Source organism: Amphiprion ocellaris, chromosome 15, assembly GCF_022539595.1.
Source record: "Amphiprion ocellaris isolate individual 3 ecotype Okinawa chromosome 15, ASM2253959v1, whole genome shotgun sequence".
Taxonomy (NCBI): domain Eukaryota; kingdom Metazoa; phylum Chordata; class Actinopteri; family Pomacentridae; genus Amphiprion; species Amphiprion ocellaris.
The window spans coordinates 4,987,395-4,996,458 of record NC_072780.1 but is presented as its reverse complement, the minus strand read 5'-3'; the positions used below and the strand labels follow the sequence as shown (position 1 = coordinate 4,996,458).

Here is a 9,064-nt window from a genome sequence, read left to right as displayed (position 1 = left end):
AACAGTTCAAACTAGAGAGGCGACACATTCACATAGAAAATCCAACAATTCCTTCTGTTTTTTACAGTTTGTGACTCTGGTAAATGGTGTCATTTTTCAAAGCTGGTGGGTTTTGGGCTTCACAGATTGAACCTAAATGCTTTTTCTTAAACAAACTGCTGAGCTGCTGCACAGTGAAATGTTTGAGTGGAGCTCAGGATGAAAGCATCAGAGCTGTTTTACATGTTTTTATGTTCAGCTAATATCATTTCCTCTGGACAATGTTTGTGGTGTTAGAAGTGGACGTTTGTAGGGAGTTTTCAGTTGTGATACTTTAATGCATAAATATTTGCAGTGGTGGTTTCACTGCAAGCATCTACTGATGTCACCAGTGAAGTAAATAAAAACAGCATTTGTTGAACTTTACGCCTCTCAGTGTCTGCAGTTAGCTTAGCTGAATCAATGCAAAGATATTTCTATTTTTCTACATGACAGGAATGTCAGTGAAATCCAAACGCTAAGAATAAACAAGTGATCTGCCTGGTCACAGATCCCAATTTAATCCAAAATAAAGACTTTGCAAGGAAATGAACTTGAAATATGAGCCACCAGTAAAAGTTGTGATCAGACAGAAGGGCCTGTATTTTATCTTTGGAGAAGTTTAACATGTAAGTTTGTGCAGCTGATCAGTGGTGAGGCCTGTGGATGACTGGAGATGTGTGTGGACACTTAGACGAAGCAGCAAATGTGTTGAAAATGAGTTGTCTTCTCAGAGTCTTGAAGATGTTTTGTCAGAGCTAAGAAAGAAGTAAGAGATCCTGCAGGTGATTGTTGAGTGGTGTTGAGGAATTTGAATGTAGAGGAATAGCAAAGAGATTTTGAAGATATTTAAGCCATAAGTTGTATTTTATTTGTTTGCTGTTCTCTCCCATTTGTAGTGAAGAGAAGTGATTTGACATGAAGAATGTGATTTGTGTGGCTTTGAAATTGTGTTAAAATGTAAAAATGAGTGATGAGGAGAAGAGTGTGACTTTTTAGTATTGTGTTTTTTAGCGTGTTCTTTAAAAGTTGTAGGTAGATTATCTTCTTTTTTTGATTTTGTGGATTGTTTTTTTTTCTTTCAGTGTTGATGTCACCGCCTTGACGAATAGAAGAAAAGGGCAATATTTGCAAAAAATCTTCGTGCCTTCGTGCCTTCGTGCCTTCGTGCCTTCGTGCCTTCGTGCCTTCGTGCCTTCGTGCCTTCGTGCCTTCGTGCCTTCGTGCCTTCGTGCCTTCGTGCCTTCGTGCCTTCGTGCCTTCGTGCCTTCGTGCCTTCGTGCCTTCGTGCCTTCGTGCCTTCGTGCCTTCGTGCCTTCGTGCCTTCGTGCCTTCGTGCCTTCGTGCCTTCGTGCCTTCGTGCCTTCGTGCCTTCGTGCCTTCGTGCCTTCGTGCCTTCGTGCCTTCGTGCCTTCGTGCCTTCGTGCCTTCGTGCCTTCGTGCCTTCGTGCCTTCGTGCCTTCGTGCCTTCGTGCCTTCGTGCCTTCGTGCCTTCGTGCCTTCGTGCCTTCGTGCCTTCGTGCCTTCGTGCCTTGCTTATGGGTAAATCTCCTTGTTTTCCTTTTTTCCAGGCTCCATCTTTGAAGTCCAGTCCAGTGACACTCCACACCACAGACCACAACCTTTCCACAAGGTTCCCGGCAGGGATTCGAACCGTGACCGTCCACATGACAGACACACACCCTCTGTGTGAGCTATCTGTCACACAAGGTCCCTGGTGGAGTTTGTTGTAATGATGGTTGCAAGAGGTTGTCATGCAGCCAAAGTGTAAAAAGAGCCTTGAGCTGGATTCAAACCAAGGACCTCCTGGATGAGAGGCAGATAACTTACCACTGCACTATCCTTCCTACTGGGTGTAGCTGTTAGTTTTCGTAAATGATGGTACACAAAAGTATTAAGGAAGTGAAGATAATAAAGGTACTAAGGTACCGGGGAGGCAAAAAACTTACCTCTACACCACCTGTCCTACAAGATGTTGCTCTAACTTTGCTTAAATGATGCTATCAATTATTACTGGCGCAACCAAACGACAAATAAAAGGTGTGAGTGGAGATCTGAATCATGTGAGGTTTGTTTCTGAGACTGAATACACCTGATCTCATTTGATCTGCAAAGCTAAGCAGGGTTGGGCCTGGTTAGTATTTGGATGGGAGACTACCTGGGAATACCACGTGCTGTAAGCTTTTTACTTCTCCTCACAACCTGAACAACACACTGCTAGCGACAGCTATCAACTAAAACCTCTTGGTTTCTTTATTATACACTCTATGAGGTGGATAAGCTGCAGCTCATGCTGATTTATTGCTGCTTCTGGTTGGAGCCAAAGAACAAAGGCTTCACCTGTTGGAGCAGCTGATGTCCTGCAGCCTCTTCACCACAGAAAGCCTCTGACAGCTTCAATTCTTTACACTCTGACTGCAAGACACCAATCACATAGGAACATTTACATGTATGGAACAAAGAGCTGAGCTGACACTCAACATATGTTTGAGCATTTATTGATAAAGACATTCAAACATGTCTAGAGATAGAACACCAACGCACGGTGTAAGAAAGGTCAGAACAGACTTCACCTGCTCAGGAAACTGAGGTCCTTCGGGGTGCAGGGAGCAATTCTGAGGACCTTTTATGGTTGTGTGGTGGTATCAGCCATCCTGTATGGAGTGGTCTGCTGGAGCAGCAGCATCACGGCTGCAGACAGGAAGAGACTAAAGAAACTGGTTAAGAAAGCAAGCTCTGTCCTGGGCTGGTGGTAGACAGGAGGATGATGACAAAGCTGTTGTCTATCATGGAGGACATCTCCCACCCCCTGCAGGAAACAGGACCATCACCGGCAGCTCCTTCAGGGACAGACTGCTTCACCCACGATGTTTGAAGGAGGTCCTTCCTTCCTGCAGCAGTCAGACTGTGTTCAATCAAGCCTGCTCCCAGTAGTTCAGATCACCCACGAAGTAACTGCAATAAAATGTAAATAAGTCAATATGTGCAATTTCACAGGGTTTTTTTTTTTTTACAAGCATTTCTATTTCTTCTCTAAGGAGAAAGCATCTATTTATATCTGTGCACTGAGTGCTGCTTTTTTTTTTTTTTTTTAACTTTTTTTCCTATCTGCTACTGCCACACTGAAAATTTCCCCACTGCAGGATCTACCTATCCATCCATCTATCTATGGTCCATCTACCTCCCTACCTATCTATCCATCCATCCATCCATCCATCCATCCATCCATCTATCCATCCATCCATCCATCTCTCTCACAGGTGTGGGGGTTGATTCACCTGTTCTCAATCACCTTAATCCACGAAGGCCCAGTTCTTCATTCTTCCGCTCTCTGCCAGACCACAGACTTTGAAACCAGAACCTTTCTCCTACAATTAGTCTGGTTTCCCCTTTTTGTTTTCACCTTGGTTTAGTTATCCTTTCTGTGTTGGTTTTAGTTTCATTCGTTAAATAAACTCCTTGTAATCTTTGACCTGTGTCTGCAGATGTCCTGTGACACCAATGATCCCATCTGATATTTAGCATGTTTTCAATTATTGGTCCCATTTCTTAAAAAAAAAAAAAAAAAAAAAAAAGCCCCCTGAAATCTGATCAGATAAATGAATGTGAAACTACTTTGGGTCTGCTGCAGCTGCCTCCCTCTGATCTTTGTCCTGCCCACAGCACAATCTGATCAGTGAAACACTGAAGGACAACTTCAGCATGTAAAACATAAATAAGCAAAGGCTGCAACTCGTGATTATTTTAATTTTAACTTAACTTTATGTGCTGTTCAAAAACTTTATTTTTTCTGCAAATGTGTAGTGATTCCAAATCTTGGTTATTGATCTCCTTGATTACAAAAAAAATCTGTATCGACCCGGAAAAAAAACAAACATGTCAGGCACCCTATGATGTTAACTGTTTGCCTGAATGTTTTTGTTTAAAATCCTCAGTAATAACCTTTGACTGGTTGCTCTTAACCCTGTAAAACTCACTGCTGCAAAAATACAACATCAGCTTATTTTTTAATTATTATTTTCTATTATATATATCTGAAATAAACCCTAATCTGTGGGTCTGACAGCAGCGTGAGGTCAAAGAAGCTGCCATCAGCTGCTGCACTTCTGTCCGTCCAGCAGATGGAGCCATGGAGCTGCAGTGAAGTGAAGAGCAGCACAAGGCAACCACCACTTCCATCCACTGACGCATTCAATTTGACTGACGCTAATGTTTTATTGACTTCCAACCACTAAACCAATATGATCACTGATGCACTGAGCTGAAGAAGTAATGTTACATTTCAAACATAACTGGGGAAATAACCGAAACTTCTTCCTTAGGAAAGGAGAAAGTATAAGATTATAAAGGCAGTGCAAGAATAAATAAGAAAAAAAACGGTGCAAAAATTGCCCATAGCATTATATACAGATGACTTTATTCTTAAAAAAAACAACAACAAACATGTAGAAGACTATATACAGAGGATCAGGTTTCAGGTATAGATAGATCGACAGATGAATCCTTACTGTGAAAATATTTAAAGACATTGAACATTGTGCAATATAAGGTCAGTCAGCAGCCTCAGTTCATGCACCAAGAAAACTTTTATGCATTTTTTAAAAATAAAAAATTACATATTTCTAAATTTTCTCCATTTACAAGGCAGGGAGATAACCGAAACTTCTTCCTTAATAGTTCCTGTTTAGTTTGTATGCTGTGGTGTCAGGATTACTACACGTGGAAATGAATATCAAATTAAAATCATTTCCATATCTTGACAAGTTGTTGCAATCACAAAGTAAATTAAAGCTGCAAGCAGCATTGGACGGGTCCTCGCATCCTTGCTGGTCGGCGAATCCACGCATGTCCACCAGGCGGCGCTGCAACCGAGAGTGCATGTCGGCCTATGGATGTGATGAGGGCTGGACTCTGATCACACGTGTAAAATTTCAGGCAGATTGGAGCATGTTCAGGCTACTTCTACAGCTTTTCCTGTCCATCTACCAGGTGGCGCTGCGACCGAGAGTGTATATTGGCCTATGGATGTGATCAGGGTCAGACTCTGATCACACATGTAAAATTTCAGGCAGATCGGACCATGTCCAGGCTAGTTATAGAGCATTTCCTTCCATCCACCAGGTGGCGCTGCGACCGAGAGTTTATGTCGGCCTATGGATGTGATCAGGACTGGACTCTGATCACACCTGTAAAGTTTGAGGCAGATTGGAGCATGTTTAGGGCAGTTACACAGCAGCTGATGTTTCATGGCGAAGCATCAAAATTCACAAGGCCGCCATGGCCACGCCCTCAGACTTAAGGTGAGCATTTTGATAACTTTTGATCACCCATGCCTGGAGTACATCCTGGCCAAATTTCAGCTCTCTCGGTGTTACCCTGTTTGAGTTTATAGCTTTTGAAAATGTCTAAAAATGACCCAAAATTGTCAAAACATATGACATATAATTCAAAATGGCCGACTTCCTGTTGGGTTTTGGGCATGGATGTCAATTACATTTTTGTGTGTCTCGACGAGTTACATATGCCTACCAAGTTTCATGATTCTAGCTAAAACGTACTGGCCGTAGTAACGGTTTGAAAATTTCCAGGTGGCGCTATGGAGCCATTTTGCCACACACGTGCAGTTTCCCTAAAATATCAAATGGGTTGCCGGTCCAGATATGTGTGGTAATTTTGGCGAGCATTTGAGCATTTTTAACCTGTCAAAAAGTACTGTGTTTATTACGGCAATAATGCGTTGCCACGGCAACAGTGTTTTATGAATCGTCAAAATCTTCACACTGTGGCATCGTCTAGGCATAACCAGTCAGCTGACCAATTTTCAAGATGATATGACAAAGTTTCCGGCAATGGTAGGTGCAAATGTAATGACAGTTACTTCCTGTTGCCAATAGGTGGCGCTATGAATATTTCTAAATTTATGAGTGTGGATGTGTTCAGACCCGGACTGGTGTCTATTACATCAAGTTTGGTCCGGATTGGATCATTTCCAGCTGAGATATTAATGATTCAATTTTCATGGCGAGAAATCGAAATTCGCCGCGCCGCCACACACACGCCCTTTGATGACGAGCCACCATTTTCTCTGGGGATCGTCATCAATGTGTTCTGGCTTATGTCACCACATTTGAGGTGAATCTGATCAACGTGCTAAGAATAGTACCTCAAAATGTAAAAAATGTCAATTTCCTGCTACCACAAGGTGGCGCTATGACTGTCAATGTACATAACTACATGGATGTCGTCAGAGGTGGACACTGATGACATGTACAATTTCAGGCACATTGGACCATGTACAGCTGAGTTAGACACCACTTCCTGTTTCATGGCGAAGGGATCCATTTTTTTGGGAGTCGCCATGGCCACGCCCTTTGAAATGAGATGAACATTTTGATCACTTTTCATCAGGCCGCGTGTTTGCATGTATTGGCCAAATTTGACGTCTCTCAGACTTATCCCCGATGAGTTATTAATTTTAAAAAATCTACAGCTAATTCAAGATGGCCGACTTCCTGTTGGGTTTAGGGCGTGGCCATAATTGACTTTTTTGGGTTTCCTGATGTGCTGAATATGCCTACAAAATTTTGTAGCTGTAGATGAAACGTCGTGCAAGTTGGCCTAATGACCAAATTTTCAATTTTCCAGGGGGCGCTATGGAGCCATATTCTCACACACATGCGCAACTCCCATAAAATATCAAATTTTTCGCCAGTCCTGATGAGCATGCCAAGTTTGACGCGTTTTGGGGTATGATAAGGCCGCCAAAAATGGCGATTTCCCGGCGGGCAAAGAATAATAATAATAATAATAATAATAATAATAATAATAATAATAATAATAATAATAATAATAATAATAAATAATTCCTTGCATTCCAATAGGGTCCTCCGCACCGTCGGTGCTCGGACCCTAATAATGGCAGCAACAATAATAATGATAATAATGGTGCTTTTTCTGTCCTTGTGTGTCTCTTTTTCACCTTATCTACTTTTTAATGTGAAAATGTTCCACAACAAATATCCTGATTGATTTTAGAATACAAAGTGTAAAAAACACCTTATTGTTGAAGTCATGTTCATGTCATGCGTGGGGGACATGCTGATACAGTACAGTATAGTATAGTACACAACATTATGATGAACATCAGCCTACCTGCTGCCACTGACTGAAGCCACCGCTGTCATCTGTGAGGACAGAAAGAAGAAATGTGTGTTAAGAAAACAGAAAATCTAAAACATGAACAGTGGTCTAGCGTTACTCTGAAATCATAGATTTGATCAGTTTGAGTGAAGTTTTAAAAGTAGAAATAACACAACAGCAGCATTATTTACCGCCGAACGGCGGCGGAGCGAGAGAACGGCGGCGGAGCGAGAGAACGGTGGCAGAGCAAGCAAACGCCGCCGGTCTCTCGCTCCGCCGACACCTGTGCTCAGATAGCTTTAGCTGGATTCTCTCCCTGCACACCTGGCTGCAGTCTACATGCACAGCTTTCATCATGGTTTTTATTGACAACTTCAACCTGTTCTGGGACCGTCCCTCACTTTTTAAAAGCGATGGGATTCAGCCCAACAAGCACTGTAGCCAAATGCTGTCCTCCGGCTGGAACACTTTGGCGGCTGGAACACTTTGGCGGCTGGAACACTTTGGCGGCTGGAACACTCTGGAGGCTGGAACACCTGTACATTAGTAACACATGAGCTGGAACACATTAGCTCGAACACATGAGATCTAAAACATTAGCTGTAGTACAATAGATGATAAACATTAGCTCTTATACATTAGCTACTGTACAACAGATACAAAAAATGAGCTCATATACATTAGCTGACAGATCCAAACCCAATGGCCGCACACTGACAGATCCAACCCACTGGCCGCACACCGACAGATCCAACCCGCTGGCCGCACACCGACAGATCCAACCCGCTGGCCGCACACCGACAGATCCAACCCGCTGGCCGCACACCGACAGATCCAACCCGCTGGCTGCACTCCACTGGCTGTAACACAGAAGATGCAGTACTTTAGCTTTCAGACATTCGCTGTAGTATATTAGCTGTAGTACATTAGCTGTAACACATCTGCTGCAATACACTACAACTGCAATACGCTAGATGTGGTATATTAGCTGCAATATAATAGCTGCAGTAAATTACATATACACTGTTTTTTTAAGAGCTTATTCTCTAAAACAGTTGCCTGCTGCCAAAACCTATCCTGCAACAAAACAGCTATTCACACTATTTTTGATGTATGATGTGACAAATAGACATGTCTAAAAACCTCTCTCTCTCTCAAACAAAACCTTCTGATTTTTACGCAAATGAGGACATTTTAAAATAAAATACCTCATTTGCAGGTCAAAAAAGTCAGAAAATGTTTCTACACAAATAAAATCATCGTCTCGTTGTAGGTAAACAACTGCAACACTAACTTTTATACAATTCACCTGTATTATTGGAGATGTACAAGCTTTAAGTCCATGAAAAGAAAACTTTCGAATCCTTCACAAGTGAGTGGACGGGTCTTAACACACAACAGACACACAACAGAGACACACAAAAGAGACACAACAGTACTTGCTCAACTGGCTACACAAAGAGGTGAACACAACACACACACTATAGAGACACAACAGACACACATCAGAGACACAATAGAAACATAGCAGAGATGCAACACACAATAGAGACAAAACACACACACCACACACACAATGGCGACACAACAGACACACCACACACACAGACAACAGACACACAAAAGAGACACAACAGTACCTGCTCAACTGGTTACACAAGGAGGTGAACACAACACACACGATAGAGACAACAGACACACATCAGAGACACAATAGAAACACAGCAGAGACAACAGATACAACACACACAATAGACAGAGCAGACACACCACACACACAACAGAGACACAACAGACACCACACACACACACAATAGAGACACAATAGAGGCATAGCAGACACACAACACACACACACACACACACACACACACAAAACAGAGACAACAGAATCATAGCAGACACA

General features: G+C 42.4%; 1 long non-coding RNA gene across 1 annotated transcript; it reads right to left on the bottom strand.

Moving 5' to 3' along the window:
• Positions 1-6,968: 6,968 nt before the first annotated feature.
• Positions 6,969-8,004, bottom strand: LOC129350645 (uncharacterized). Its single transcript, XR_008604118.1, has 3 exons — positions 7,838-8,004; positions 7,560-7,694; positions 6,969-7,202 (listed from the first exon to the last, which is right to left on the bottom strand). It is a non-coding gene; the product is annotated as an uncharacterized LOC129350645 (long non-coding RNA).
• Between the last annotated feature and the right edge of the window lie 1,060 nt (positions 8,005-9,064).